The sequence below is a fragment of the Mus caroli genome, chromosome 13, assembly GCF_900094665.2.
Source record: "Mus caroli chromosome 13, CAROLI_EIJ_v1.1, whole genome shotgun sequence".
NCBI lineage: Eukaryota > Metazoa > Chordata > Mammalia > Rodentia > Muridae > Mus > Mus caroli.
Genome location: NC_034582.1, coordinates 58,319,661 through 58,332,417, shown reverse-complemented (window position 1 = coordinate 58,332,417; position 12,757 = coordinate 58,319,661). Strand labels below are relative to the sequence as shown.

General features: G+C 43.7%; 1 protein-coding gene and 1 pseudogene across 12 annotated transcripts in view; one reads left to right on the top strand and one right to left on the bottom strand.

Annotated features, from left to right (window-relative positions):
* Window positions 1-12,757, bottom strand: part of Aopep (aminopeptidase O (putative)) — a 317,543-nt gene that overhangs the window by 302,872 nt on the left and 1,914 nt on the right. The gene's annotated exons all lie outside the window — the stretch shown is intronic.
* LOC110308594 lies at window positions 10,914-12,270 on the top strand (annotated as a pseudogene).

The window sequence follows — 12,757 nt, the reverse complement described above, 5'->3', positions numbered from 1 at the left end:
TGTGTTTTCCTGTGGTAACCCTAAATGATATAATGTCAAGACTTGCATCAGCGAGTCTTCATAAAAGACAGTTTGGGGGGTATTTTTGCTTTTAATGTTTAAATGGAAAAGGCGTTGAGCTAATCATCATACTTTCTAGATGAAAAATACTATCTGAACTAATTGAAATGTGATTAAAAAAAAAAAACAAGATGAGGGATAATGAGATACACAACAGGAAAAGGTGCTTGCCACTGAAGCACGGGCATGATTGATCCCCAGTGCCCAAGTAAAGCTGGAAGGAGAGAATCAGCTCCATGAAATTGTCCTCTAACTGTTCACACATGTGATGGCACTCACACACCCCAGCCAATTAATTAAAAAAAAATTGTAGATGCTTTTTAAAAGAAGTATGGACTTAACCAATATAGGGAAGACCATTAAAGGGTAAAATGTGGGGTCAGCCACAGTACCTCATGAACCCAGTGTAGTGACACATCTACTCCCAGAGCTTTGAAGGTGGAGATAGGAGGATATGAAGGTAGGAAAATGCTTGGAAACTTGGTGATCTCAGTTTGATTCCTGGGATCCACAGGGGAAGGAGAGAACCAATTCTCAAAAGTTGTCCTGTGATCTCTGACAATGCCTGGTGGCTCACACTGGCACACTGTGGTGCACACTGGAAACACACACCCACCACCACCTCTGCGGCCACCACCATCACGACCTTTAGAGTCCACTGTCATTAGTTTTCAATCAGCAATACATAGACACAAAATGGCCCATGAAGAATAAAGATAAAACAATAAGCAGGAAAGACAGAAGAATGGTAAAGGGAGAAACAGAATGTTTCAAGAAGTTTAAAAACTGGGATCCGTTGTCATTTCTCCTACTTCATAATCAGATATCCAAATGCAATAAAAAGGCTCTAAAATATAAAATCTCTCTATCACAGCAACCACAACTTTTTGGAAAATTATGCATTTGAGCCAATGGTGTACAAAGTCAGGCCAAAAAGACACGGAGAGAAAAAGAAGTACCCAAAAGTTATAAAAACAAGTCAGATAATCTCATGAATGTCTAGGCACAAGTCAGGGAAGTGGCTGCTCCAGGAAACACTGAGCAACCTTCTCCTGGTTAGCTCCTTGGGCACTATGATAAATGATGTAACCAAAATTGATTTGAGAAGGGGAAAAATGGGTTATTTAGCTTACACTCTGTGTCATAGTCCATCACTGAGGAGTCAAGGCAAGAGCTCCAGGCAGAACTAAAGCAGAGAAAACATTCACTAGCTTTCACAGCCTTCTTTCTTATACAGCTCATGACTAGGGATGTAACCTCCCACAAGGGTCTACATCATTCATTTTTTAAAAAATGTCCCTCTGCAGACCAGGCTGACCTTGAACTCACAGAGATCCAACTGCCTCTGCCTCTTGAGTGCTAGGATTAAAGCCATGTACCACCACTGACAAAAATCACACAATAAATTCATTAGATGCGGAAAAAGCCTGTAACAAAATGCAAGACCCCTTCAAGTTAAAAGTCTTGGAGATAGCAGGGATTCAAGGCACATACCTAAACATAATAAAAGAAAGCCAATAGCCAACATTAAATTAAATGGAGAGAAACTTGAAGCAGTCCCACTAAAAGACAAGACAAGACTACCTACTCTCTCCCTATCTATTCAATGTAGCACTTCAATTGCATCTATTCAATGTAGTTCTAGCCAGAGCAATAAGACAACTAAAGGAGATCAAAGGAATGCAATTTGGAAAATAAGAGGTCAAAGTTTCACCACTCATGGATGAAATGATAGTATACATAAGTGACCCCGGAAATTCCACCAGAGAACTCCTATAGCTGATAAACAGCTTCAGCAAAGTAGCTAGATATAAAATTAACTCAAACAAATCAGCAGCCCTCCTTTATACAAATGATAAATGGGCAGAGAAAGAAATTAAGGAAACAATAACCTTCAAAATAGCCACAAACAATAAAAATATCTTGGTGTAACTCTCTAGCCAAGAAAGTAAAAGATCTGTATGACAAGAACTTCAACTCCCTGAAGAAGATATCAGAAGATATAAAGGTCTCCCATGCTCATGGATCAGTAGAATTAAAATAATGAAATGGCCATCTTACCAAAAGCAATTTACAGATTCAATGCAATCACCATAAAAATTCCAACACATTTTTTTACAGAACTTGAAAGAGTAATTCTCAACTTCATATGGAAAAGAACAAAAAACTCAGGATAGCTAAAATAATCCTGAACAATAAAAAAAAAAAAAACCCTCTAAAGGAATCACCATCCCTGACTTCAAGCTGTATTACAGAGCAATAGTGATTAACAACTGCTTTGTATTGGTACAGAAACAGATAAAGTTGATCAATGGAAAAGAATTGAAGACCCAGAAATAAACGCACACACCTATGGACACTTGATTTTTGAAAAAGAAGACAAAACCATAAAATGGAAAAAAAGAATGCATATTCAACAAGTGGTGCTGGTCTAACTGGATGTCTGCATGTAAAAGAAAGCAAATAGATCCATATTTATCACCCTACATAAAACTCAAGTCCAATCGAATCAATGACCTTAACATAAAATCAGATACATTAAATCTCATAGAAGAGAAAGAGGGAAATAGCCTTGAACACTTTGGTACAGAGGACAGTTTCCTGAACTGAATACCAATGGCTCAGGCTCTAAGATTAACAATTGATACATGGGACCTCATGAAACTGAAAAGCTTCTGTAAGGCAAAGGACACTGTCAATAGGACAAAACAGCAGCCTACAGATTAGGAAAAAATTTTCACTAACTGTACATCCAACAGAGGGCTAATATTCAAAATATATAAAGAACTCAAGAAGTTAGAGTCTAACAAACCAAATAACCCAATTAAAAATGGGGTACAGAGCTAAACAGAGAATTCCCAACTGAGGAATATCAAATGGCCAAGAAGCACTTAAAGAAATGCTCAATATCCTTAGTCATCAGGGAAATGCAAATCAAAACGACCCTGAGATTCCACCTTACATCAATCAGAATGGCTAAGATCAAAACCTCAAGCAACAGCACATGATGGCAAGGGTGTGGAGAAAGAGGAACACTCCTCCATTGCTGGTGGGATTGCAACGTTTGGACAACCACTCTGCAAATCAATCTGGCAGTTTCTCAGGAAATTGAAAATATTTCTACCTGAAGACCCAGCTATACTGCTCCTAGGCATATACCCAAAAGATGCCTCACCATATTATAAGGACACATGCTCCACTATGTTCATAGCAGCTTTATTCATAATTGCCAGAAACTAGAAACAACCCAGATGTCTCCCAACTGAAGAATGGACACAGAAAGTGTGGTTCATTTATATAATGGAATACTATTCAGCTATTATACACAAGGACTTTATGAATTTTGCAGTTAAGTTGATGGAACTAGAAAATATCATCTTGAGAGAGGTAACCCAGACCCAAAATGACATGCATGGTATGTACTCACTAATGAGTGAATATTAGCCCAAAAAGTACAGAATGCCCATGATATACCCACAGACCCAAAGAAGTTAAACAAGAAGGAAGGCCCAGACAAGGATATTTGAATCACACTTAGAGGGGGAAACAAAATAGTCATAGGAGGCATGGGGAGGGAGAGAACTGGGGGTGGGGGGGGCAGGGGCAGGTTTAGAGAGAGACGGGAGAGAGGCTCAGAGGGCCAGGAGAATGAATGGAAATCTGCAGCTGTTGTGGGTGGGGAGGGGAGAATTTCTAGGAAGTCCCAGAAACCTGGGATAGGGAAGGTTCCCAGAAGTTAATGCAGATGATCTTAACAGTGGGGAACCTGAAGAGGCCACCTCCTATAGCCAGCAGGACCCCCAATGGAAGGATAGGGACACCAACCCACCCACAAAACTTTTGACCCAAAATTTGTCCTGTCTAAAAGAAATGTAGAGATGGAGTAGAGACTGAAGGAATGGCCAACCAGTAAGCAGCCTAACTCAAAACCCATCCCATGTGCAAGTACCAAGCTCTGACATTATTAATGATATTCTCTTCTGCTTACAGATAGGAGCCTAACATAACTGTCTTCTGAGGGGCTCTACCCAGCAGCAGACTGAAACACATGCAGATACCCACAGCCAAACATTAGATGAAGATTGGGGACACTTATGAAAAAGTTGGAGGAAGAATGGAAAGCCCTGAAGGGGAAGGAAACCCCACAGGAAGACCAAAAATATCAACAAACCTGAACTCCTGGAAGCTCTGAGTCTGAGCTACCAACCAAAGAACATACACAGGCTGGAACGAATGCCCCCTCCCCCGGCATATGTGAAGCAGACAGGCAGCTCAGTTTTCATGGCTGCCTTGTCTGGACTCAGTGGGAGAGGATGTGCCTAATCTGGCAGACACTTGGTGTGCCAGGATGGGAGGTTACCCAGATTGGGCTCCACCCTCTCAGAGGAGAAGGGAAGAAGTTGGGGGAGAGACTCTATGCGGGAGGGACTGGAAGGGGAGCAGCATTTGGGAGGCAAATAAGTACATAAATAAATAAAATTATAAAAATGCTCCCCCAGACTTCTGTAATCTCATTGAGGTAATTCCCTAGTTGAGGCTTCTCTTCTAAGGTGTACATAGATCTGTGCCAAAGCATATCCTCAAATGCCATGTAGGGGTATTACATCCAATTAAGACAATTAATAAACAGAACTTTTCAACAGAACTACCAGAAAAGCTAATGGAAGGCACACTGAGCCATGGTCACTACCCCAGGAAACAGAAGTGCTAACTGGTACTGGAAGCTCTGGTTTCTGTTCTTTTCTCCCAACGGAATGCATGATGACTGTTGATACCAATCCCAGTCTTCTCCCCACCAGCCTGTCTACTATCACAGGGATATACCAGTCTGTCTCCCTCTCCCTCTCCCTCCCCCACACACAAACACACATTCAATTGAATAAAGATTTTCATTATTTATTTATTCACTTTACATCCCGATTGCAGCTCACCTCCCCCAAGTCCCACCCTCCCATCCTTCTTCCACTCAGAGAAGGGGAGCGCCCCCTCCCTGAATCAACCCACCTTGGCACATCAAGTCTCATCAGGAATAAGGGCTTTCTCTCTCACTGAGGCCAGACAAGACAGCCCAGCTAGGATAAAGGGATCCAAGGGCAGGCTACAACAGTCTCTTAGATATACCACTGTGTCCAATCCATTTACTCCCTGTAACTAAGGAGGTGGCTTCTAACTAAGAGTGACTTTGGAGTGACTTTGTCTTTCAAAAGATGTTTGGTGTTGCTAAAATTCCTTCCTTGAAGGTAACTTAAACACCCTCCCAACATGCACACGCGCGTGCGCACACACACACACACTCAGTCCCAGCAAGAAGCCAGGTACAATTCCACTGAAGTTCACTCTGGGAACCAATGAGTCTATTGGGGTTACTTAGTTAGGGTTTCATTGCTGTGAAGAGATACCACGACCACGGCAACTCCTAAGACAAACATTTAATTGGGGCTGTCTTATAGTTTTAGAGGTTTAGTTCATCATCATCATGGCAGCATGCAGACATAGTGCTGGAAGAGCCAAGAGTTCTGCATCTGAATCTGAGGGCAGCCTGGATGAGACTGGAATCCCATACTGGGCAAAGTTTAAAGCCTAGGAGACTTCAAAGTCCACCCCCACAGTCACAAACCCGCTCCAATAAGGCCACACCTCCTAATAACATCACTCCTGTGGGCAAAGCAATCAAACACATGAGTCTAGGGGGCCCAAACCTATTCAAGCCACCACACTTAGAGAACAACTGGTGAGGAATTACAGGCAGGAGCATAGATATCCCCAAAGCAGACACACCAGGAGGTCTGTACCCAGCATGCATGCTGCTGCTGCTGTGGTTGCATGGATGGAGCACCTCCCCTAGTATGTTTCCTCTAGCCCCTCCTCAAGGCCTTGGGCAATTAGTGCAAAACTGCATTCAGCCGGCTCAGAGGAATGGCTAGCTGCTCAGATGAGGGTCCTGTGAGGGTCCTGCCCCCTTTTCTATGATGAAAAGTCAAAAGTCCTCAGGCCCAGCTGTGATTATCTTATGCAAGTGGGCACGGGTGAACTTATGGAGATTGTGGCAATTTGGCTTGGTGACAGTCCTTTAACACTTGGTAATATTCAAAGACATCACTGAACACTGAATAGTCAAAGAGCTGTTCCTGGCACCTAGACCGCAGAAGCCAGGGGTGCTACTGCTAAACACCCTACAATACACAGGACAGGGTGACCTAGAGTCAGAAACAAGCATTCCTGACACCAAGAATCCAGATTCCATGGTGTTCTTTAAACAGTGCAGCTCATACCTCGCTTCTTTTCTTTTCTTTTCTTTTCTTTTCTTTTCTTTTCTTTTCTTTTCTTTTCTTTTTTCTCTTATTTCTTTATTTGGAGGGGCCGCCATGGCACGCAATGTGGAGGTCAGAGGACAACTTGTAGGAGCTGGTTATGTCCTTCTACTATGTGGGTCAGGGGACAACCCCAGCTGTCAGGCCTGGCAGCGAGCACCTTCACCCTCTGAACCATTTCACTGGGGGCACAGGGGCCAATTATCTATTTCTTTATTACTCACATAATAAATTAGCTTCAATTTTCCTGTTTTTTTTTCTCATTCTTCTAACACAACTATTCTATAAAATTAACCCTCAGTGAATCATCCAACTTTTAACTCCCAACTAAGCCTATGGAGAACACAACCTAAGTAAGTAACACAATCGCAAGAATGGTTGCCTCTGCATATTCAAAAATTTCAACATGAGAAGAGAGTGTTAGAATTGTGTCTGCAGTTCCAGGCCTTTCCCTTCAACAATCATTATAAACTTCACTCTATCTTCCATTCCTAACTCACTGGAGGAACATCCATATCAGCATCCATTTGCATCTCTTAAACCCTTCTGCTGCAATAAGGTAAGAGCTTCTGCCATTCTCTTTCCTCCCCAGCCCCCTCCCCCAACCTCGGTGTTAAGACTTGAACCCAGGGCTTCCCACCGGCCCAACAAGGGCTCTACCCCTGAGCCCACAGGAACTCATCTTCATCTCTTCCCTCCTTTCTCTTCTCAGGACAGAAGTGTCCTTTGCACCTGAGCACAGCCTGACTATGGTTTCTGCTGTGGACAGAATCTTGTTTGGCCCTCAGGGTTCTTGAGTTATTATTCATCTAAGACCCCTGAATCCTCCACTTCAACATCCTCCCCTTCCCCAGCATTGTTTTTAATCTGAGAGTGCTACAATCTTTTGATCAAAACCCCACAAATGAACAAAAGACTCTCTCTCCCACACCTCTCTCTGACTATTCTCTTTAGTCCACTACTCAACCCCTTTCTGCCCACTAGTCTCTGCTCACATCTTACTAGACCACTGAAGTCCCACAATGGAGGCAAATTACTTCCTCAAGAACAAATTCAAGGGGTTTTCTTGTCTTTTAATCTTGAGGAATTATGGCACTGACCAAGCTCCCTCCCTTCAAGTGTCTCTCCTCTTTTAGGATCTGTGATTACATTCTCTCCTCTTTCTACCTCTGGCCTTTTCTTCCCTCACTTCTTAAATGAACTATGACTTCTGTGTCCTATAGCTCTGGCTTCAAATCTTACTCACCGGACAACGTGATCCCTGCTCTAAAGCTTCAAGCCTATGTCCCTGGTCCCACATTTTCCTAGTAGATGCCACTAGTGTCTACGTTGTTGCTTGAGGCAGAACTCTGAAATAAGTCCAGATTCCTCACTCACACCTAGGGCCAATGTCAAAGCCAGGCCACTTTAATCCAATTATCTCTGAGGCCAGTTCCTTCTCTCTGCAATCTAATACAGGTCACGCATCACTGCAGGAAAAATGACACCTACACGTGAGTAAACAACTTGGAGGCTCCTCTTATGGGATGGCTCACCGGAACACAGCATGCTGGAATTAGTTTTTGCAAAATGGATTCATGAATACAGGCAGATAACTGAGCATCTTGGTCTTGAGATTCTTAGATGTTTAACAAAGGGTAACAGAATCTCCATCTTCCAGATATAATAGACAGCTCAGACCTCCAAATGTACAGAATACTGTGACACAGGCCTGATATTACTGGTAAAAACAACAACAACAACCAACCTGATTTGCCTTTCATGCCAAAATAGAGCAAACACATCTTAATTTCCACTGCTTTCCAAAACTGGACCTTCAATTGCAAATGTCAAAGAAATAAAGTGTAAGCAAATGAAGAGCCAAGAGAAATCACAATGCGGCTGATAATAAAAACATAAATGCTACTTCACAACAATTTCTTCAGAAATCATAGAGTAACAAATTAGCTGTGAAATGAGTTTGTCAGAACCCATTGTGATGCTCATCAAGGCTAAGAACAAAAGGCTTCCTTCCACAGGGCTCTGAGTGTGGGAACTACACAGTGTTCAAATATAAGGCTTTGAAAGAATTAAGACTCAGTTGTGGCAATGTTGTCTGAATTCCCTGTGGATGTGATTGGCCCATGCAAACTAGATTCTGGGTGTCCACTCGGAGTGTGGGTTGGTTCTTGCGTTGCCCAATGAATTTGGAAGTTATGTACAGTGAAAAGGAGAAGGCAGGCAAAAAGCATAGCAATTCTGTTATAAAGTCAGTATTGACCAAATCTAGGGATAAATGAGCTTTGGAGCCAGAGAGCCCAACTTCAGAATCCACTTTTGCCACCTAATTTTAATTTTGTAATTTTAATAATCCACTCAATTTGCCTATGCTACAAAACTCTTCATGTATAAAATAGAAACTAAAAAAGTTCTTATTTCATGGGCAAAGTGCCTAGAAGCATGTGTGAATGTTGTATAACAGAACAGCAGGTGATGTCATCACCACTGGCATTTTCTTTACTATTTTTAGACTCCATATCACACTACAGTCTGTGCTTCAACTCCAACTTAACTCTGTCCACCAGACACTGTGTCCACAATGCAAAACAGTATCACTTCAGCTGGCATCTCTATCCACACCGTCTGCCAGCTCAGAAACAGTCACTAAGAAGTAGGCTCATGCCAACCTCAATACTCCCCAAAAGTACAGTGCATGATCTACCCATACAGTGGAATAGTATTTATCCCTTAAAAGGGATGAGATTCTGATATATGCTGCAGCACGATTAAGCTCTGAGAACATTTTGGGTGAAATATAACAGTCAGAAGTGGGCAGATATGGCAGGATTTCATCAACTAAGATCTCTGGAGTTAGCAGACACAGCAGAGCTGGAACAGAGGACACGTGGAGTGAGGGAGAGAGGAGGGTGGGTGGGAAGCTATCATTCAGTGTGTTCAGCATCTCTTTTGAGGATGATAAAGTTCTAGAGATAACATTGCAGATTCACATGTGCCTGGTACCACTCAACTTAAAGAACTTAAAGCAGTAATAATTTTTAGCTTATGTATGTTCTAGTTCACATACATAAAATAAAAAATAAGCATTTAAAACCCACAGAATACATCTTCAAAGCAAGTTGGATTATAAGCATGAGTCTTAACTCATTCTCAAGTTTCTAAGCAGGGACCACAGGAATCAACATTTAACTTGTAGCCGGCCTTGGTCTAAAATACCCAGCATGAATGGGGAGAGGACACAGCTTAACATTTTCACAAGAGGGATTATATCACTTTTATTTTACACAGAAACCTGCCATGTAGCCCATAACTAGCAATGCTCCTGCCTCAGCCTTTTGAATGTAAGGATTATAAGTGTTTGCCACCATGCCTGAGCTTTATTTTCTGGGTTAAAAGAATTTTTAGTCCCTTGAAAGGAGGGAAAGAAAGCTACTCTGGGGGCTATGCGTTCGAGTGGTATGTAAAGGCGGTTTTTGAAGGAGATACTAATCCTTACATGCCTGTAATGACGCACATACTTCTGCAGTATCTCCACCAGACAACACTGAAATAACCTTAAAATTAAGAGGAAATTCAACAGTCCATTACACAAAAGTACAATACTTTAGGCTGGCAAAATGGCTCATCGGGTGAAGGTGCTAACCACCAAGTTGTGGCCTGAATCCCATCCCTCGAACCCACATTGTAGAAGGAGAAAGGTGACTCCCACAAGTTGTTTGTTCTCTGAAGTCAGTATATCCAGTATCTCACAAACACTTGCATACAATCAGAAATAGGTAACTGCAATACACAGACCTTTTGTGCTGTTTTTTTTTCCCCCAAGACAGGGTTTCAGGCTGTCCTGAAACTCAATCTGTAGGCCAGAGTTGCCTCTTAGAGATTCAGCTGCCTTTCCCTCCTGAATCTGGGATTAAAGATGTGTGCCCCCACTGCCTGGCTTACAAATAAACTTTCTAAAGAGTGAATGTTTCAAATCTCCTCAAGCAAAATGTTTATTGTATAGCAAAGACACAACGAAGGAAAGTTTAACAAGTGGTCACTTCCAAAATAGCAGGATCCCAGTCAAGGCACTCAATCCTCTGGTAAACACCACACATTTATTAAATGTTTTTCAAAGAACAACAGTTTCCAAATAACAAGAGTGTCATTTTCAAAAGATGGAAAGCCAAGACCAGACAACAATGTCAGAAAGTGCTTAGCTGGTCCTTGTAGGGAATCTGGTACTGCCCCTGGCTTTTCTTCACGGGAACTCACTGTGTCTTCATAACACCCATCTAAGCAATCCTATTGCTCCCAACTGACCAACAAGAAAACTGAGGTGTAGAGGGGTCAGGCACTTTGCCTAGGATTCAAGGTGCCTACTAAGCAAAAGAGCCAGGGTGTAAAATCTAGACCTCTATTGATGAGATCTGCAGTTTCATTATTGTGCCTTACTGTCCACTGGAGGCAATGGAAAATGATCCACAAGAAGCCCGGCAGACGGTCTTTTGCGCTCCTTAGCCCTCTGTCCATGCAGTGCTCCGAGGGCAAGAGCCTCCACCCCTTCTACAGCCAGCACCAAGCACGAGATCGTGCACATCCCGACGGGCCAGTGTGGCAACCAGATCGGGGCTAATTTTGGGAGGTGATAAGCGATGAGCATGGCATCGACCCCACTGGCAGTTACCATGGCGACAGTGATTTGCAGCTGGAGAGAATTAATGTGTACTACAATGAAGCTGCTGGCAACAAATATGTACCTCGGGCCATCCTAGTGGACCTGGAGCCTGGCACCATGGACTCAGTGAGGTCGGGACCATTCAGCCAGATCTTCAGGCCAGACAACTTTGTGTTCCGCCAGAGAGGTGCAGGAAATAACTGGGAAAGGGCCACTACAGAGAGGGGGTCGAGCTGGTAGACTCTGTCCTGGACGTGGTGAGGAAGGAATCAGAAAGCTGTGACTGTCTCCAGGGCTTCCAGCTGACCCACTCACTGGGGGGAGGCACTGGCTCAGGCATGGGGACCCTGCTCATCAGCAAGATCAGAGAGGAGTACCCAGACCGCATCATGAGCACCTTCAGCGTCATGCCCTCACCCAAGGTCTCTGACACTCTGGTGGAGCCCTATAATGCCACCCTCTCAGTGCACTAGCTGGTAGAGAACACAGATGAAACCTATTCTATCGACAATGAGGCTCTGTAGGACATCTGCTTCCGCACCCTGAAGCTGACCACACCCACCTATGGCGATCTCAACCACCTGGTGTCAGCCACCATGAGTGGAGTGACCACTTGCCTGCGCTTCCCAGGCCAGCTGAACACAGACCTGCACAAGCTGGCTGAGAACATGGTGCCATTCCCACGCCTGCACTTCTTCATGCCAGGCTTTGCACCTCTGACCAGCCGGGGCAGCCAGCAGTACCGAGCCCTGACAGTGCCCGAGCTGACCCAGCAAATGTTCGACTCCAAGAAAATGATGGTTGCCTGCGACCCTCGCCATGGCCGCTACCTGACCCTGGCCGCCATTTTCCATGGCCGCATGTCCATGAAGGAGGTGGATGAGCAGATGCTCAACGTGCAGAACAAGAACAGCAGCTACTTCGTGGAGTGGATCCCCAACAACGTCAAGACGGCTGTGTGTGACATCCCTCCTCGTGGCCTCAAGATGTCAGCTACCTTCATTGGCAATAGCACTGCCATCCAGGAGCTGTTCAAGCGCATCTCAGAGCAGTTCACTGCCATGTTCCGGCGCAAGGCTTTCCTGCACTGATACACGGGCAAGGGCATGGACCAGATGGAGTTCACAGAGGCGGAGAGCAACATGAATGACCTGGTGTCTGAGTACCAGCAGTGCCAGGATGTCACGGCTGATGAGCAGGGAGCAGGGTGATTTCGAGGAGGAGGAGGGCGGGGATGAGGCTTGAGTTCCCCAGGNCAAGCAGGTTAGGGAAAGCTGAGATGAAAGAAGGGGGTGGGGTGGGGGGGCTTAATCTGTGAAAATACCTTGGCAGTTGAAGGAAGGAGAATGGTCTTAGGTTTGTGCTGGGTCTCTGGTGCTCTTCACTGTTGCCTGTCACTTTTTTTTTTTTTTTTTTTTTTGTAATACCAATATCATCAATGTAACACTTGAGATCTTTCTGAACTCCTGTTGTAATGGCTAAAATCACATAAACCTTTGTGTCCTAACGGTGTCTTGTTTACTTTCTCTTCCTTTCTCCCTATCAAGCTCTTTGTTATCAACTTAAATCCACCTTTCTGAACACAGAAATTTTTCTTCCTTTAGAAAAGACTGAAAGCCCAGGTGTTTCTTCTTTGGGTATGCTATTAATATAAGTTGAACCAAAAATGGCCTTAGTTAATCCAACAATGAGTAAGAAACAATGGATTTTAAAATGTCCTTTGGTACACGGG